We start from the raw sequence: 20,019 nt of genomic DNA, 5'->3' as shown, positions 1-20,019 counted from the left end.
AATAGGTTTGCAGGGCTCCTGTTCCTTGCTGGAAACTCTCCTATTTTTCCACCACTGTTAGTGTCTCATGTTGCCTCTCTGTGATTTCACAATGCTGATCCAGAGAAGAGAGATGCATCTGTAGGCAGCTGCCTGCACCTTTCACTTCTTTCCTTGGGAGTGGCTGGGAGGTTGCTTCTAGTCCACCATTCCTTTTAAATCCCAGAAACACTGTCCTTAAAGGCAGAAGCAAGAAGAGATGCTGAAATCTTTGTCTCTATTTGGCATTGTACAGGAAGCCTCACCAAGTGGAGTAAGGAGAGAAAAATAACACATCTAAAGACTGAAAAGGAAGTAACAAAATAGTTTCTAACTCATGGATGATATGAGTGTATATGTACAAAATTTCAAAGAATATGAGAGTTTAACAAGGTAGCTGGTTACAAAATCAATGTTAAACATACAAGTAATGGCCTTTAATATTCAAACAGTAACAGAAAGCATTTTTAAAAGACAAACATTACAATAGCTTTGAAAATATCAAGTAAAATCAAGTAAAAGAATATGTATCAGATCTTTGTTCAGAACCCCATGAAATATTACAGAGAAAAAAAATTAAAAGACTTAAATATGTATAAGGATGTGCACATTTTCATAAATTGGTCTGCTCAATATTGAAAGATGACCAATCAGCCTGAACTGACCGAGAGATTAATTATCTTCTTAATTAAAAATCAGACATTTGTGTTTTTTCAAGTGGAAGATCCCAAAATTTATACAAACATCAAAAGGCCAAAACAGCCAAGGCTCTCTCACAAAAGAAAAAGGAGAGAAGATTTGCTACACCAGATATTGTGGATTATTATAAAGTTACGATAATTTTTAAAATGTGATTATTGGCTGAGAAATAGACCTAAAAAGTTTAGTGATATGGGTTAAATATTTTTTCAGTAAATAGAATTATGATATTTAATTATCTACAAGGAAAAATAAATTGGATCTATGACAAAATATAATAAACTAATTCCATGTTCTTTTAATATCAAAGAAAAAATTATAAGCTTTCTGAACATAAAATAGAAGTATATCCTCATTATCTTTGTGTAGGAAAAAATATCCTAAATAAAACTCAAAAAACCCTAATCCTAAAGCAAAATATTTGTAGAGTCAATAATACCAATATTAAGAACTTTAGCTTATGAAATGGAATCATTTTTTTTAAAAAAACTGAATGGAAGGCTGGGCGCGGTGGCTCACGCCTGTAATCCTAGCACACTGGGAGGCCGAGGCAGGTGGATCGCTTGAGGTCAGGAGTTTGAGAACAGCCTGAGCAAGAGTAAGACCCCCAGTCTCTACTAAAAATAGAAACAAATTATCTGGACAGCTAAAAATATATAATAGAAAAAAATTAGCCAGGCCTGGTGGCACATGCCTGTAGTCCCAGCTACTCGGGAGGCTGAGGCAGTAGGATCGCTTAAGCCCGGGAGGTTGAGGTTGCTGTGAATTAGGTTGATGCCACGGCACTCTAGCCTGGGCAACAGAGCAAGACTCTGTCTCAAAAAAAAAAAAAAAAAAAAACCCGAATGGAAAGACAGAAGATAGGATATATTTGCAATGTATATAATTGTTGAAGCACTCTAATCAAAATAAATCAACAAGAAAATAACAGAAAACCCAATAGAAAATTGCTCAGAAACAAACATTTCACCAAATAGGAAGCACAGATGGCCAAGAGATACATGGAAATGTCTCAGACTCAGGGAAGGACATACTACACACACAATGGGTTTCCAAGTACATCTGTTAGATCAGAAAAAGAAAATTCAATTCGGATACTGCCAAATGTTGAAGATTTCACACTGCTGGTGAAAATATACATTTCTATATTGGAAAACAGTTTAACCTCATGCAAACCAGAATTGAAGATTTGAACGAGTGATTCCATAATGGATATATGCCTCAGAAAGTCCACGCTCATGAGGAATGAGGATGTGTGAACAAGACTGTTTATAACAAGAGTTTATAATAGCCCCAAACTAGAAATAATACACACATCTATTAACAGTAAAATGGACATATGGACTATGATATATTCATACTGTGGCACACAAAAGAACAATTAAAATGAGTGGAGTAGATCTACATAGAGTAACATACGTGGACCTTAAAAAACATAACTGTGCACGCAAGGAACACATCGGAAAAGAATATGAATCTGCATTCATTTAAAATCCCCAAACAAGCAAAATTTAACCCTCTGATTTGGCGATGCCCTTACATGTGGGAAAATATTTTTTAAAAAGTAAGAAAATGAGTCAGGTAAGAGAATAATGGTTATTATAAGAAAACAACATTCACTGCTTTGAGGATGGCAACATTGTATTTCTTGACATGGGCGGTGCTGAATACAAGTATATTTGCTTTGTGTTTTCACATTGCACTGAACATTGATGATATGCTAGCTTTTGTTTACTCTGTGTTATATTTCAAATATAGACTTTTTTTTAATTAGTGAAAATCTAATGGCAGCATCAATATTGGCCAGCGAACGCCATGGATCTGTTGTCTCCCTTTATACGGCCTCGATATTTCTAGTCTGTGATGGCTGTCTTTAAATGGACCATCTTGAAAATACCATTAGAAACATGGCCCCAATGTCAGAGAGTGATTCATGTTAGTGGGAAAAAACCATGCAGTGGCATTTCTGTCCTCCACTTCCAGTTAATTAAAAAAGGTATTAGAAAAGCCCCATCCAACCTCTGTGCCCCTTCAGTGACTCCTACACTCAGTGACACTTTCCTACAATAGCAGCAGCTGACAGAGAGCCCTGAATTGACTCCCTCCCGGATGTGAAACTCCAGTGTGAACTGCCCCATCCATCCGCTCACCCCAGGCACGGTCTGAGGCTCACACTGAAGTTACCCTTTGTCACGTGTACTACGTGTGCAATAATGTATTGGGACTCTCTAAATGCCAACACCTGTTGCTGCTGTATCTTTAGGAATTTATCTAGACACATGAAATATTCAGGGTTATTTCTATGCAAATCACATTATAAAATTTTTAATTATTTAAAGACATTTTAGGGAGGAAAATGATCTGAATTCAAGGGAAAGCAGATTACCTAGAATTTAACACGGAGCCAGTGTCTTCATCGGTGATCAGTGGCTGTAGAACTGGCCAAAATTACGTAGAAGATGCATGGAAGAGTCTGGAAGCACTAACCAAAATAGACTTGTAAAAGGAGAGACTACACAATGAGCTTTCTAAAGATAAGCAGAAGGGGAACCATAGACCCAAACAGACGGCATCCTCTAGAATAGTCAATTTGGAAAGGTGTGTGCATGCCATTTAGGTTACTCAGGGCGTTTTGATTTTCTTTCAATGTCTTATGAGTTAGTTGCATCAAGCTCACATTTATTTATAGCTGCCCTTTGTTTTTGAATTAAAATTGCATTATACAATGTGGTCACTGACCTCGCTCAACAGAACCCTGGCTGTGTCCAAACATAAATCCCTCCTTAAGGATTAAGACCTGCCTCAGCATGGTATTAGAAATAAATTACTATGGGCTCTGAAGCGTTTTAAAGTGAAGAGAAGTACAAAAGTTTCAAACAGTTTTACCTTACTGCAATTAGTGTACTGCCTCTGAAGTGACATATTTGTATATAATAATGCTCACTTTAGTTCTATGATTTCTGATATACTTGCTAGATCCTATCAGCATAATTATGTAGGAGTCAGCATTCATATACCTTCAGCATTTCGCATGTAAAATTTATTAGAATTTTTTCCAGGAGAAGTTGTTTAGGAGAACATGGCTAAGTTAATTCCTATTTTCATATGTAAGAATAGGCATTGCTAAAATCGGCTATTACAACTTCCATCTTAATTTCCTAAGACATACTGTTCATGAGGTCCAGTAATATAAGAGATATCGTTTTTGGTAACACCTTAAGAACTTCCTATCAGCTTACAATTTGCATGCTGTTCGTATCTATTGAGTCCCTCCTCTCAAAACTATAGCAGCACCCAATGGATGCCTGAAACCATGGACAGTACTGAACCCTGTCTTTATGATGTTTCTTCCTATACATACATACCTATGATGAAATTTAATTTGTAACTTAGGCACACTAAGAGGTTAAAAATAATACCTAATGATAAAATGGAACAATTGTAACAACCTATAATAAGTTATAATACCATTCACATGAATATGTGAATATGTCTCCACCACCACCAAATGTCTTATAGGACTGTACTCACCTAACCACCGATAACTTAAATCACTGATAAGGGAGGGCTATTCTCTCTCTCTCCTGCATCAAAATCCACAAAGACAACAAGCATTGAAGACAGAAAACCTGCAAGCAGTAGGCTTCAAGAATTGTCTGAACACTGAAAGGTACTGGAAAACTTTGTAACCAGTATCGTAATGTTTAAAAGACCAAGAGGGAGAGAAAATTGCAAGGTGATGGATACAGAAGCTCCCCGGTCAGAATAAAACAAAAAGATTACAAGGGTAGCACGGGAACGAAATCATGCGCTGCAGGAAAAAACCTGAGCTTGCAGAGATTAGAGCCCAAGTTAGCTGCACAGAGACACTCCAGGCAAGACCTGCAAGATGCCGCCCAGAGCAACCCGTGGCTCTCTGCAAAAGCAAAATCCTGCCTGTCATGAATGCTGCTATTTTATACCAATAATAAAGTATGTAAAAGAAAGAAAAACAGAAACAGAATAATATTAATATGGAAGAGCAATACAAGAATATAAGGCAGCAGAACTATTCATTGTTCCTTTCATGTAGTCACTATTTCAGCCATTTATTCCTTTATTCAATTAATATCTTTTGAGTTCCTAGTGGGTTCTAAATACTGATTTAGACAGAGGCTGTGAAGACAGACCTGCATCCAATAAGGAGGCTGCCATAGGGTGCTTGAGAAAGAGGTACACCTCTGGCCAGGTAATGACACCTCCCAGGCCCCCAGCCTGCAGAGCACGTCTAGGGCTGCATTTCAGCCTCTGCCTTTTCCTCAGCCACCAGCCTTTGCAGCCTGCACAAACTGTGTACCAATGCCAGCAGGCAGGCGTGTGTGCACGCACACTTGTGATTTTGATTGGCAAGGCATGCTACCTTACTCAGATTCAGCATCGTCTGCCTACAGCTGAAACAGGAAGACTTAGATGGTTTCCAGGTGAGGTCCTGAAATTCTTATATCTAAAGAATGCACTATAAGGGCCCTTCCTTGGTCTGTAGTATTCGGAGGAAGACATGAAGAATATGTCCATCAGTGCTAATAACAGTAAACAAGTGTGAACGATGCCAACATTTGATTAAAAACACTGTGTAGACAGGGGACGAGTATTGCAGGATTATAATGCCAATGAGTCATAGTTGAAACCAGCAGTAAAGACGCACGTAATTGCATGTCCAATCTGAAGACAAGCACCTTCCTGTCTGCTTTGTCGTACCTTCGCTTTAATTTCCTGGGAGCGTCACAATCTGATTCCATGTCATGAATGGGGCAAGGGGCAGGAAAAGAGAAATTTAATAAATTTCCACAAGTCGGACTGTTTGACAACAGATGGGTTCTGCCTCCCGACAGAAGGAGTTTGGCGTGTGAGGAATCCTAAGACGGCCTTTTTCCTGCCGTATCAGTTCCGGCTGAAGTCCCAAAGCCGAAAACAAAGGGATATTAACAGAATAACACTTCCGGAGTGTTTAGTCTTGGCCGGGCAAGCCTCTTAACTCTATTTACAAATATAAGCCATCTTTAGAATTGGATCGTATGAGGGATAGAGAAACAAAAACAAACAAACAAAAAACAGTGTTAGATGCAAGGAGAGATGAAGTAACTTGTGCATGATTGCAGATAGATCGAGAAGTGCCTGAGCTGGGATGTGCACCCAGTGAGGATGGCTTCAAAGTCTCTTCTCAAAGCTGCTTCCCAACAGCATTTTAGGAAGAACCAATAAGCATCCCCCTATTGTAAACCAAGGTTTCACAGCCTTAATGCTAGTGACATTATGCACCGAATGATTCTCTATTACGGGGGCTGTCCTGTATATTGCAGGGTGTTGGCATGCACCTTTAGCTTCTACCCGCTAGATGCAAAAGCATCCTCAACTTCCATTCATGACAAACAACAAAGTCTCCAGGCACATCCAAATGTCCCCTAGGGGTGGGCAAATGTATACCCCCCTGGAGACGAAATGGTCTCGTTAGAATAAGCCTTTAAAAAATGACCACGAAAAAGCTTTGACTTAGAGCAGCATTTGTTGGCTTTTGGAATCAGATCATGCTTTGCTGGTACTCACCCCAGAACCCCTGGAAATCATGAAATCATAAACGCCTCCAACAGTAAAATCCAGCCGTAGACACCCATTCCTCCCAGGAGACAGTGGCATCTGATTTTAGCTCCACTGGCCACGCGAGGCGTTGCCTTTCCTCTCCTTCCCCCTCTCCTCTTAAAGAGGAAATAAATCAGCTTCACGCTCTGTTCTTGTTGAATAGTTTCCCAGGCTGTGGATGTCCCAGGAGAATGAAAAAATTTTCCCCTGGAGGAGAAATTGCAACAGATTCACCTAGATGGTTAAGATGCCTGGGCAGCCAGAATTGCTAGGCCTCTGCCTCCATATTAAGCCAACAGTGAGGAAGAAGATGCCACAGATAGGACTGAGATGTAAGCTGTGGAAAGAATAAACTTGCTTCTGATGTGTGCTAGATTGAAACCAGCTAGTCTCTACCTCACTAGAACCAGTTTCTGTGAGGATGGAGTTTGGACAACTACCCAATGGGAGATTTTGCACCAGACACTTTCCAAGAGTTGAATGCTTGAACAAGACAATTTGTGGAGTCCCTTTAATCTCTTATCTTGTTTTTCTTAACTGTCTTTTCCATGTCTTCAGAAGTACTAATCCTTCAACAAAAAGCAAAGTGGTGAAATCTTAGATGCATTTTACCTCTTGCCATGGGGAACTTTGCCATCAGGCTACCCATGAGAGCTAATAGCATGCAAATGATTCCATGCATCCTTTGGAGATGTTTCTTCTCCAGAGATTCTTAACAGAACCACAAAGACTGTGAGGGTGTCTACTTAGTTGGAAGACCCTCTTACCTAAAAACAAAAAAAAATAGCCAGGCATGGTGGTGCCTGTAGTCCCGGCTACTCAGGACACTGAGGCAGGAGGATCGCTTGAGCCCAGAAGTTTGAGGTTGCTGTGAGCTATGATCAAGCCACAGTATTCTAGCCAGGGCAACACAGCAAGACCCTGTCTCAAAAAAGAAAACAAAGAAAGAAAAGAAAAATGATCATCCAACCTGAGTGCCTTAATCCTGAAGAAGGGTTTGAAGATGTATTTACTATCACTAAGTAGTTAGTAAATCAACAATGGCAAAACATATACCTTCTTCGATGCTGGTGATGCCTAACTCTGGATATTTTAAAATGCCTTTGATAATCCTTTTGGTAATATTTCTGATCTTACTCCTATTCCTACAGTCTTTGTCATGGCTCCTCCAATGAACGAGTCATCACTTCTAATAATCCCTCTCCATTTAGGTATGGCTTTACAAGACTCTCTCTACACTCACTTGGTGAACGGAAGTAAATGCCTTGGTTAAGTACGTGAATCCTACTTAACAGGAGGGAACCTCCCAGGAAGGCACCGTCCCCTTCCTCCCTTGGGGCAGCTTAGGCACAAAGCTGCTTCTGTGTGCAGAAGGCAGGTGGGTACCAGGGAAACCTGCATCCCACGGAGAAGGGCACGGAATGAAATAGATGAGTCAGGGAGAAACTGGGGTGACGGGAGGTGTTAGTATCCAAACTTGGCAAGAGCTTGACTCAGAGCATGTGGTTATTGCTGACACATTGCTCACCTGGACAGCAGAAATAAAAATAGAGCCAGAGGGCTGACACATTTGCCAACAGGGAACAGAGTTTCTGTTGTGGATGGCTGGACAGATCTAACCTAAGCCAGGCGAGATTTAACCAACGGCAAGACTTGATGAGATTTTAGGAAGTAAGGGGACCCCAGGGCTCTGCCTAATGGTTTGAGAGCCATGTACCAGCACCCAGGTGACAGGCACTGACACCAATTTTAGTGGCCATGCTGGTAGATTTCTAAGGGGCTTCATGTGAAATGCCAAGGAGGCTCCCTTTCAAAGAGCCTTGTTTGAGGTACCATCAAGGAAGCGCATCATTAATACAAGGGCAAGTGCCAGGCAGGGCTAAAACACCAGGTGGCTTTAGAATGACAGTGAAAATCGGCTGTTCTTCTACCCAGCAGGAGACCCTCTGAGTTCTCCCAGGCCTGTATCCAATGCCCATGCTCACGCCTCTTTCCTGAGACGTTGGATACTTGCTCGTTAGTCAAGAGGAACACAATGGGCACTTACTGTATGCACAAATGTATACATGCATGCCAGTGTTATCCAGAAGATGGTGTTTCTGTGAATACAGTATTATAAAGTCCAGAACCCTTTTTGCCTTCTATTTAAACTTTTTTATAAGCCCCAAACACACATTTCTGTACAATGTGTTATATGAATAGATACCTAAAATATCCTCACAAATAAAAAAAGAAAAATAGTTATGTCAGGAAAGCCACGTTAAAGACATCATGATGGCCACAGTCCCTGAAAGGATTCCCTCCAATGTCAGATTCAACTTAGCCACCGATAAAAAGAAAAGACGGCAATGACATCAGTCAAGCTTATCTGAGGTCTAAACCCTCTGTCGAGTCTAGTTCCGCAGCCTGTGGTTCAGGTGAGCCCATGTCGATAACACTCTGATTGTGATGTGTGTGATCACAACTTCCTTGCCAGCCTTGTCTTTGGTGCATTTTTCTTTTGCTGCAGACTTTGGTTTTTTTTCTTCCCTGTCCCAGTCACCTAGGGGCTGGGAGATACCAGAGACACAGAGAGTCCAGTCACAGAGAGCACAGCAGGGACCAGCCAGCTTGAGAAGCCATGGCAGAGGGAAGCAGAGACGGTAACATTTACAGGTGGGATTTCCAAAGAATGGGATTGTGCCAACCTGCCCACAGAAATAGCAATGGTTCCTGCCTTTTTTTAAAGCAGAAAGTGGGGCAGAGCCAGGGAAGAACACAGCTAATTCTTGTACAGATACTAAATAACTGTACTCTTAAATATGTATCGTATTGACAGCAAAGACCTGAAAGGAAATACGTGTGATAAGCAGATGTGGTCACTAGTTTGTCATTTGTGGTTTCTATAAGTCATGTGGAATTTGAATTTCTCTGCTTTTAGTTTCTTTTTTTGCAAGGAGGGGCTAGAGTAACCAACATAGCCCGACTGGGAATATTACTCATATGTAATATGAATATGCATATGTAACATAGAATGTTGTATAAAGATACACACATATATAAGAATTGTAGATCTTATGTATGTTCTATACATATATTTATAAACTTGGAATAGTTCTATATATTATATAGATACACCTCATATATACTTCATATATATATTTATTTATATTTTCCCATAAATAAGGAAAATTTTAGTAGAGGCTGATTGTTGAAACACTTCCAAGACATAAAAGCAAGATGAAAATCTCAAAATAGGCTTACAAATTAAAAAAATAAAATAACAGGTAGTGTATATTACATGATCTTTGTTTTATAGTTTGAAAATATGTATAATATATAATATACATTCATATTTATAAGATACTTTCTAAATTATATATATAACATATATAAATAGACTTCCCATGTGGCAGGACTCTAATTAGCATGGTTTGCCTAGTAATTCCTTTAATCCTCACAACACTATGCGATCCTGTTATTTTACAGACAAGAAAATGAAGCCCAGAGAGGTTCAGTCAACTGCCCAACCACACACAGCTCATGAGGCCATAGCACACATTAATTTTGTCATAGATCTAGGAATATGCATAAAGTAGTAAAGGCATATATACTTGCAAGCTTAATCTAACTGTGCTTAATGCAACATCTTTAAGCTCTTTGCGTTTCTCTCTGATGTTTTCTGGAAATCTCTATCTTGATTGGGAAACTCAATCTATGAAATGCAATGTGCATCTTTTTATCATGTCCTCTGAAGTCCCTTTTAGAACATCACTTTATTCAGACACCTTTTTCAGCAGTAGCGCCATGTGTATGAAACACTAGGCTGACACTATCCAAAGACACGAAAATGATTTCACATCATGTTAAAATGCTGGTAGGATGTGCCAAAGAATTATTCCCAGAAGTTCTGATGATTCAGACACACAACCAAAGCATAGTGGATTTTTTTTTTCAACAGCTAGAATGGCATAGCCATGTGGCAGTTGCAATAAAAAAAAAAAAATTGCAAAAAAGAAAGATCATTCTCTTGGCCTGCTTACTTTGAAAACATGGGATTCTTTATAAATATTAAATAACAAATATAAACAGACAAATTGATAGGGAGTGCATGTTTTTGAAAATTTTGCCAAAAAAAATACGGCTTCAAACATTTTATATGGTATATTTGAAATGTGCAGTTTAAATGGTCACAGTTTCATGTTAATGAAATGCAGATGGATGCATAGGTGTTAAGTGGATTCTTTGGAAAAATTGGCAGGATTTGCTATCTTAGTGCTATAGAAATTATTTCATCTCTCTGCCTTGTATTCGTGGATACTTTCTTCCCCCGGGTTGTGGGAAAGTCTCCTTAGCAGCTTTTTCTAGCACTGAGCCTTTACATAAATTCAAACTCAACAGGCATCACTGTGAGCCCGGCCTGAATTCCCTTACTGATCTTCCTGGTTAATTGCACAGCTGGGTCTGAAAGAGGAGACATTTGTACCTTTTTCTTTCTACGATGTGCCCACCTGAATTCCTTGCAGCCTGAACACTCCTGTGCATGCATGAGATTGTCCAGAGGCAGTTCAATTGCCACAGGATTAATTTTCAACCTACAGAAATGTACACATACATCTTGGTCGCAAAGATTTTAAAAACTGCCCATCATTTGTTTTCTAACCTGGTTCTCTTAGAATCTTTAAAGAGTTTTTTGAATATCTCAGCCATATGGCTACTTTTAAAATAAGTGTGGTAAGTTTGGCTTGCTTGCAATCTTTTCTAAAAGAAGCAGTCTTCAAGCAACAGAACCAAGAAAACAGGGGATTCTTCTGTTTGAGAAATAAAAGTTTAATTGTGTGTGCTTCTGACTCTCGAAAACTAGAGTCACTTACATGTTAGAAAACTAAGGCTGAATGCGTGAGAATAAGGCTTACTAATTGACAATAAATGACAAGATGTCCTTTGTCCAGATTTTTTTTTTTTGTATGTCATCTGGCTCTTCAACTCCAAGGAAGACCACTCTACAAGCATGTGTGACCACAAACAAAAACAAGGTGATCCTGCAAACACTCCAACATGACCAAGTGTCCACCTGTCTCTGCTATAAGTAACTGTTGCTTAGCCTGTGCCTGAATTTTCCTCCTCTTATGTAAGATTGACTAAGATAACCAGTCACAGAGTTGCCCCCACTTCCTGACACTATCCCTTCCAAAGCCAACCTCAGTTCCTTAGAACCTCCCCAAATCATTTAACACAAGCCCAAATTCTGTACCTCTTTTCTAGCCCCCTCTGAGATACCCCTGTGGTATGAATTCTTCCCACTTAAAGAGTCAATAAACCCAACTTTGTTCAAGTTAGAGAGGAGTTCTAGTGGCATTTGTTCAAAGAAAACCAACATAATAGTAATGACCTTGTAGGATTTTTATAAGAGTGAAAAATGATAATCGATGTAATTTCTGAGCAAAATGCTTGGTAGTTGCAAAGTGAGTGGGTGACAAGCATGGTATTGTCATTACTATATCAGTCTCTGGAGAAATGTTCAGACAGACTCAGCTTCCTCTAAGTGAAACCATCTGTGTGGTGGGGCCCATAAACTTTTTCTCTGACCCCAGAGTCAAACAGTTTCCAGGAAGTGTTCTGAACTCTCCAACTGTTGTGCAATTTGCCGAGGAATCTCACTCAGTTTTTTCTAACTGACAATCCAGTGGTTTCTCATAGGTTGTCACTTAACTGAATCAGAGTAAGTGACCTACATAGCCTGAGGTGTCAGACAATACTACACTATCAGAATGCTAAGTGATGCTGGACAGCTCTCACACTTTGGGAGTCTCTGCTTTCTAGCGGCAAATTGCTTGACTAACTAGAAAAGGGGATTGTGTCATTTATCTTTTACTTTTAAGGAAGTCCTGACAGACATCAGCTAGTAAGGCAACCAGTTGTAATGGTTATGTGTGTAGCTCTGCAGGGAAGCCAGCTGGATTCCAGACATATCTCCAGAGATTACCAGCCAGGTTGTCACTGGGGTGGTACTTCACCCTTCGAGCCTTGGTTTACTGTTTTGTCAAAGGAAGAAAATAGCGCCTTCCCTTTATATTGTTTCTGTGAACTGAACAGGGCATTGCATATAAATATTCTGAACAGGACTGGGTGATGGAGTGGAAGCCATTCTCACTATTATTAGTATGATTCTTATTTGGAGTGTTAGTATAATTTTGAAATAACTGAGATAGATTTTCCTATTTCGTTTGAATTATGTTTCATAACCCTAGAGAAGGAAGAAAACATTGAAGACCTTTTTTTCCTAAAATTTTCATAAATGATTTCATCATACACAGAGCAAGCAAAAGTCATAAAGAGGTTAGTTAATTAGTTTATCAGTTATACCATATAAATGTTAATGTTCTAAAGTATTGATCTGGGCCGGGTGCGGTGGCTCACGCCTGTAATCTGGGAGGCCGAGGTGGGAGGATCACTAGAGCTCAGGAGTTCAAGACCAGCCTGAGCAAGAGCGAGACCCCATCTCTACTAAAAAAAAAAAAATTAGAAAGAAATCGACCGGACAACTAAAAATATATAGAAAAAATTAGCCAGGCATGGTGGCACATGCCTGTAGTCCCAGCTACTTGGGCAGCTGAGGCAGGAGGATCGCTTGAACCCAGGAGTTTGAGGTTGCTGTGAGCTAGGCTGATGCCAAGGCAGTCTAGCCCGGGCAACAGAGTGAGACTCTGTCTAAAAAAAAAAAAATAAAAAATAAATAAATAAATAAAAAATAATAAAATAATAAAATAAAATACAATAAAATAAAATAAAATAAAATAAAATAAAATATTGATCTGAAATATCATTAAAATATTTGAACTTCAAATATCCACATACATTACCACAGCAAAAATGTGGCTATAGTTACAGATGGGGGGGAAGTTTTTGCCTTTGTTGTTGTTTTAAACGTTGGAGTCTTTCTCTAAGCAATGTTTAGAAATATATTATTTTGTGGAATTCTGTTTTTCTTACAATGTCAACTAGTACATAATGTAAAGTCAATCATAGTAATAGGAGGATAGTTTTGTTTTGTGTTTTTATTTCATGCTTCTCTGTGTAATCAAACATCTCTGAAACATTTTTTGCTTTTGGCCAACAAAACAAGCTAATCGGCAAAATTTCTTCCTTCTGATATTTTCTTCTTTTTAGGTCAGATGGACATCTCAGCTCTAAAACCAAAGATCAACTCCACTTTGGAAAGTGGTTTGGTAATTACAAACCTAAGTTATTCATGCCCCTCTGTGAACATTCTATTCTGCAAGTTTATGTGAGGAGTCTGACGTACGAATTCTGTCTTGAGAGCTAAGGTTAGACACCTGGCACACATTGGGCACGTATTAAATGCTGAGTGCTGACTCAGATAATAATCAAATACATGTCAAAGGATCTAGGGGAATCTCCTGCTATAGCATGGCATGATTTTATATAGAAAATGATTTCCAGATGAATTCCTTACTTCTGAGAAAGGAAACATTCTAAAACTTGCTCTCCAGCTGCAGAAAGATTTATGTGTGCCATGCTATCAAAGAAAATGATAAGGAGCATTTAGCCTGCAAAAGTGACCACATGAACTGTATAAATGAAGTCAAGTGGAGTAAAAGGAAAATAGAGCCTATGGTTAACATAGAATCAGTAGAAATACATGGGGTTCGGTTAACATGCTAAGAAATGGCACAATTTTAAATTACTTTTCATAATGCTTAGAAAGAGGCACGCACCTCACAGCAAATTGCTGATTCACAGATCACTGTTGCAGACAATCATGAGAAGACGATTTTTACCGGCAGAATGAGGACTCTCAATGAAAGGAACACCTGCTGCCTTTAGATTTGAAGGCTTTGAAATAGAAAGCATTTTGTTTTTCCATTAGAAACATGATACTGTGGGCCATTTCATAAACAACTAGAAGGACCTGAGATTCTGGGAGCTTCCTGAGTTGTAATTGCTAAACATGGAAACCACTGAATGTACATTCAGCACGAAGTCCTGCCAGAGCCCTTGGGAAGGAAGACTGGCTACTAATTTAAATTCAGTTGCAAACCAGAACCCTGCAAAAGAAATTAAGGGAAAATCCAAGATGAAATGCATTGATTCTATTTTCTTGCAGAGAAAACTGTTATATTTGGTTGTTTTTCTGAATCTTGTTTTAAAACGAGGCAGACTTCACACCATGGCCACTTCCCTTCCAAAGGGTATGAAATATATATAATATTAATAGATTGGATAAGGAATTGGTAAGGAGTTAACAGCATCTGTGTTCATTTTCCATATTGGGCTGGAAGCTCCCTAAAATCAGGGAACATGTGTGATGAGTTGTCTGTTACATAGGAGCTCAACAAGAATTTATTAAATGAATGAAAGGAGATTTCAAATAATTAAACATTTTTGAACTCCCACACAGACTTGCCTCTTGCACACCAAAAATATAAAACCACATTTATTAAAAATGAATACTGTGCTTCTACGTAAGCCCCTGTTCTCTCATAATACAACTATACTTAAAATAAAAAAAAGAAAATGGAAAAAATGAAAATAAAACTTGTCCCAATACATACGCTAGATTATTTCTAAATGAATACTATCCCCATTTCCATGGTAGCAAAAGTATCTTAACTCACAAATAAAGAGCGGTATTTTAAGCATGTCTTCTACTCACAGAAATAGGACAAGTTAGACAGAGCGAATGAAAACAAAAATGTTTCATTTGATAGGGACGGTGGAGCAGGAAATGAGTGGAAAATGAACAAAGAGATGCTTTTCTTTTGCTATCGCTTAACATTAAGTGATGCCAATTTGCTCTTTTCTTCCTGATCCAGCATGAGTTAGGTTTTAGAAACAGGAAACTCCTGGGTCAAAAGAGGTTCTTGCCTTTGTGTGCTCAAAATCATGTCTTCCCCCATTTCCTGAAGCCCAGAGACCCTTCAACAAAAGGCATGCTTTTGAAGAGTCGGTGACAACTTTTGCTGCTGGTAATTTGCACCCCAGGTTTCAATGTTTCATGTTCCCGGGGACTGATAGAATGTTGTTCTTTAGGGATGAATGCAGCCCACTGAGAAGAGAATGAAGATGAAGTTTCAAGATTCTGACCAGACGTATTAGAAGTTACATTTAGATGTTATCCTATGTGTCTATAGAGAAGTAGCCACTGCTAGGCTAGGATTGCAATGAGCTGTGATGGGAATCCTGTCCCAGTGCAGATGCCTGGGATTATTTTACTAGGATGATGAACTCCTGTACTGCATTTGCAAGTAAAATGCATTCCTCCACACACTGCACAGATGAATACATTCCTTGTGCCTTTAAGGGCGTGTCAGCCAATGGTTGAAACCATGAGAAAGACACGCTATGTGAGTGCCAACTGACTTCACTATGACAAAGACGGTGGAGATGGTGCTGTGTCCCTGTCCCTGGGTGGCATTCAGCTTCCTGCCAGACAAGTGCGCCTTGACTGTCTGCCTTGCAGCCCTCAACACACAGCTCTGGGTGGTATTCCACACCTACCTGTTGAGGCTCAGAAACGGATACCTCCAAATGAGGCGCTTTGACATGCAGAACTAAACAAAGGAACCACGATGTCTCCCTGACCTTCCTCTCTCCCTTCTGTCTCTCAGTCCTCTGTGTCTCCCAAAGCACAGGGTGATTCTGTTCTCTGAAGTCCCCTTATATGTCTAAAGTCCAGACCTGCCAACGAAGGAAACAATGACCTCTTGTCCCTTCTCTGAGTTTTCATTAACTGAACTCAAAGCATGGGAAGAAAGGCTGAAGTGTTTCAACAAACCTGGGAAGACTTTTGTCACAAACCATTGTCATCTCTGTGTGCCCAACAGACTTTGCCCCAGGCCATTGTGTGTTCTTCAGGCACGTTGAATTCCCCTAAAAATCGTTTGCTGTCCTCCCTAAAATCATCTACACTTCTCCATCTTGCCTTCCCCTAAAAAGTAGAGTTTATAAGCATTTATGCCCTATTGGGATTTGGGGTGATCATTCTTCCATGATTCCTGGGTGTTATGCCTGTGACAATAAGTTTGTATGCTCTTTCTCCAGCTAGTGTGCTGCCTCGTGTGAGTTGCTTTCTCAGGGAAACTTCAGAGGGCAACGGGGACGTCTCCATGGCCCGACACAGCTAAGGCCCTGACCAGCTCTTGCGGGAGATTGTCACACAGTTCTCAAACTAGGAACAAGAGCACAGCTTCCGTAAGTTAGTAACAATGAGAAAATAACTCAGGTCTAAAGGATGTGAACAGGAAAATCTGTCCACCTCAATCTTCTGTGCATTTTCCACAGTGGGGAACAGAAAAGAGAAGGCAGATAACATATTGCATAGTTGATAATATGAAATAATCTGAATGCCAGATAATTTTTCCACTAAAAAACATCTACTTACTAATAGTCCCACATTTTATTATAACTCAAGGAAAAATAAGTAATGTCTTGGCATGTGGTTCAAACAGGGAATAATTTGGGAAGGTGTGGAGGAATACATACATGAAGAATCTGACCAAAGTTAGACATCAAATTCTGACAACAAGTTTACCTTCTCAAATGTATTTTATTTGAAACCTGAGCTATTTTAACCACCTCTCTTCAGCATGAGGCTTAACTCTGGCTTTGTAACTAGAAACTATATTGCATTTAAAAATGATTACCAAATTTCTCTTTCCCTTTTCTTTGTTAAAAGTCATCATTTTAACTAACGATAATACAAGATGGAAATGAATGGCATTTTGAATAATAAGTTTCAGTACTGAAAGATGAGTTGAAATTCTTTTCCTTAATGAATAATCCCAATTTTAAAATAATTACTTCTGCATTTTTTTCCAGAAACAACTATTTGATTGATCTATATTCATAAGTATTTAAAATAACTACATTAACAAGTTTGAGAGGTCATTGGAGTGTGAACCATATTAAATTCAAATAGTATTTAATAATTTGTTAATTTTATAAAAGCTTTCAGTAGTATACATTTAAATGTAAATCTAATAATTACATAAAATAAAAATGATACTTGCAAAAAAAAATAATAAAGAACACAAATACAAAATAAAGCATGCATGTGTGAGCCCAGGACCCTGAAAATGGCATGCTCACGTCTATAATTTCTGATCATATGCCTAATGAAATGAATAGGAACTGGATACTTGTAAAATTGTCTTTTTCTGTACGTGTTTACAGTTTCAAAGAAATTTTCTAAAATTAAATCTTTACTTGGTTAAAAGTCTGGAAATTTAATTATCCACTCAAGTTGGCTCTGACATCAAATGTAGACCGTGGGGTTGAGAATAGTCAAGTTGTAATTCACTATAAAATACCTCTGAAAGCAGCAGCAAGAAGAGAGCCTTGTGGACAGTTGTGTTCAGTTGTTCAGCTCAGGATGCTGTGGTGTGTGTTGACATGTTTTGTTTCTTTTTTGGTTTGCTTATATGGTCCTCTGAAGAACTGGATCAAAACTAAGCTCCTTTTATATACTTTTCAAGAGAGGAGCCCAGTGAAGCTTATGTGAACATCAGACTTGATTTGAGATGAAATTTGCATCCCATAAAATGAACCATTTTAAAGCGTACAATGGAGTTGCCTTAAGAATATCCACATTGTCTCCATCTCCTGAAATTTTTCATCTTCACAAACTGAAACTCCGTCCCCATGAAACACTAACTTCTCATTCTCCTCTTCCCAGCCCCTGGCAACCAATAATCTCCTTTCTGTCTCTATGGATTTAACCCAAATACCCATCAAATGAAAAATGGATAAACAGAATGTGATCTATCCATTACCATGGAATATTATTCAGTCATAAAACAGAATGAAATACTGATGGCTGCTACATACAACATAGAAAAGCCTTGTACATGTTTTGCAAAGTGGAAGAAGCAAGACACAAAAGGTCACGTATTATACAATTTCACTTACATAAAATATAAGAATAGATTAACCCATAGACAAACTTTTTAAAAGTTATTTTGTCTCGGATGAGGCAAAGGCAATATATGTCACCTAAACATTTGTAGCCCCATAATATTCTGAAATAAAAAATAAATTTAAAAAATTTATTTTATTTTCTACCATTCAACAATAACAATGTGCATTCCAATATTCCAGAATAGCTGATACTGAACATGATCTAATATTGTGATGATGACTATTGTTCATATAAATCAGAGCTCTTATAATGCATTTTTATTGTGGTAAGGTATAGATAACATAAAATTTATCATTTTAACTATTTTTAGGTGTACAGTGGGGTGGCCTTAAGAACATTCACATTCTTGTATAACCATCACCAGAATTTTTTACATCTTCCCAAACTGAAACTCTATTTATCAAACAATCACTTTTCATTCTCTCCTCATCCTAGCCTCTGACAACCACCATTCAACTTTTGTCACTATGAACTTGACAACTCTTGTTATCTCATATGAGTGGAATCAGACAGTATTTTTTCTTTTGTGACTAGCATCTGGCTTATTTCTCTTAGCGTAATGTCCTCAAGGTTCATTCATGTTGTAGTAGATGTCAGAATTTTCTTCCTTTCCAGGGCTGAATAATAATCCATTGCAGCCGTATGTGTATATATATAAATATATATGCATACACACACACATAAAAATAACATATATATCACACTTTCTTTTATCCATTCATGCATCAATGGACAGTTGGCTATTCTAGAGATTCCAACTTTTGGTTATTGTGAATAATACTGCTATGAACTTGGGCATATAAATATCTCTTTGAGGTCCTGCTTTCAATTCATTTGAGTATATACCCAGAAGAGGAACTGCTGGATCATATGGTAATCCTATGTTTAATTATTTTGAAGAGTCACCAAATTATTCTCCACAGCAACTGTGCCATTAAATGTTTTGATCAACAATGCAGAAGAGCTCCAATTTCTCTACATCTTTACCAAAACTTATTTTGTGTGTGTGTGTGTGTGCGTGTGTGTGTGTGTATTTTAATAGTAGCCATCCTAATGGATGTGATCAGAGTGATTAGAGAACCAAATTGCTTGTGAATTATTGAGCACGTCAATAATTGAGACTTTCAATGTACTGGTCTAGACACCCAAGACTCAGCAGTGAACCAATCCAACAATTCATGTCATTGAAGAGCTCATATTTGGGTGAGTGGGTGTGCATTTGAAGAAGAGTAATTAATTTGCATGTAGACTATGGCAAACACAGAAACAGTCATAGATTTGATTTGAAATTGGATCTACTTCTGCCACTGTCAAATTCTATGACTCTGATCACAAAGTTTAATTTCCACCTTTGTAAAATGTGGTGGATTGTCCAAGCCATTGGGAATATGTATGAAAACGTCAACCACTTTTGAAAGACCAAGGATGTTTATTTCAGTCGGATCCAACAGAATCTGACCTTTGTCAACAGAATGGACACATCTAAATCATAAGTCTCTATCATGCATTTTTCTGCTATTATATCTCTTCTCAAATTTTCTTTTTGAATTCTATGGTGATCATGGAGTAAAGCAAGTGGGATGGATATTGCTAAACAGGGACAAGAGGCTGAAATTTCATGTTCTGACTGAGGAAGATTAGTGAAGCAGGGCTAATGTCAGGTGGGAGTACCCGTATGTGACTGCAAAACTTGCATTCATGTAGCAAGTAAGTTACTATGCTGACTGCTAAGGTCAGAAAACACTTCTCTGCTTGTTAGTTAATGC

At 38.5% G+C, this 20,019-nt stretch overlaps 1 protein-coding gene across 1 annotated transcript in view; it reads right to left on the bottom strand.

The window, feature by feature from the left end:
* NLGN4X (neuroligin 4 X-linked) overlaps positions 1 to 20,019 on the bottom strand; it is a 262,042-nt gene that overhangs the window by 87,955 nt on the left and 154,068 nt on the right. The gene's annotated exons all lie outside the window — the stretch shown is intronic.

The sequence above is a fragment of the Lemur catta genome, chromosome X, assembly GCF_020740605.2.
Source record: "Lemur catta isolate mLemCat1 chromosome X, mLemCat1.pri, whole genome shotgun sequence".
Classification (NCBI taxonomy): Eukaryota; Metazoa; Chordata; class Mammalia; order Primates; family Lemuridae; genus Lemur; species Lemur catta.
This window is presented reverse-complemented; position numbering and strand designations above follow the sequence as displayed.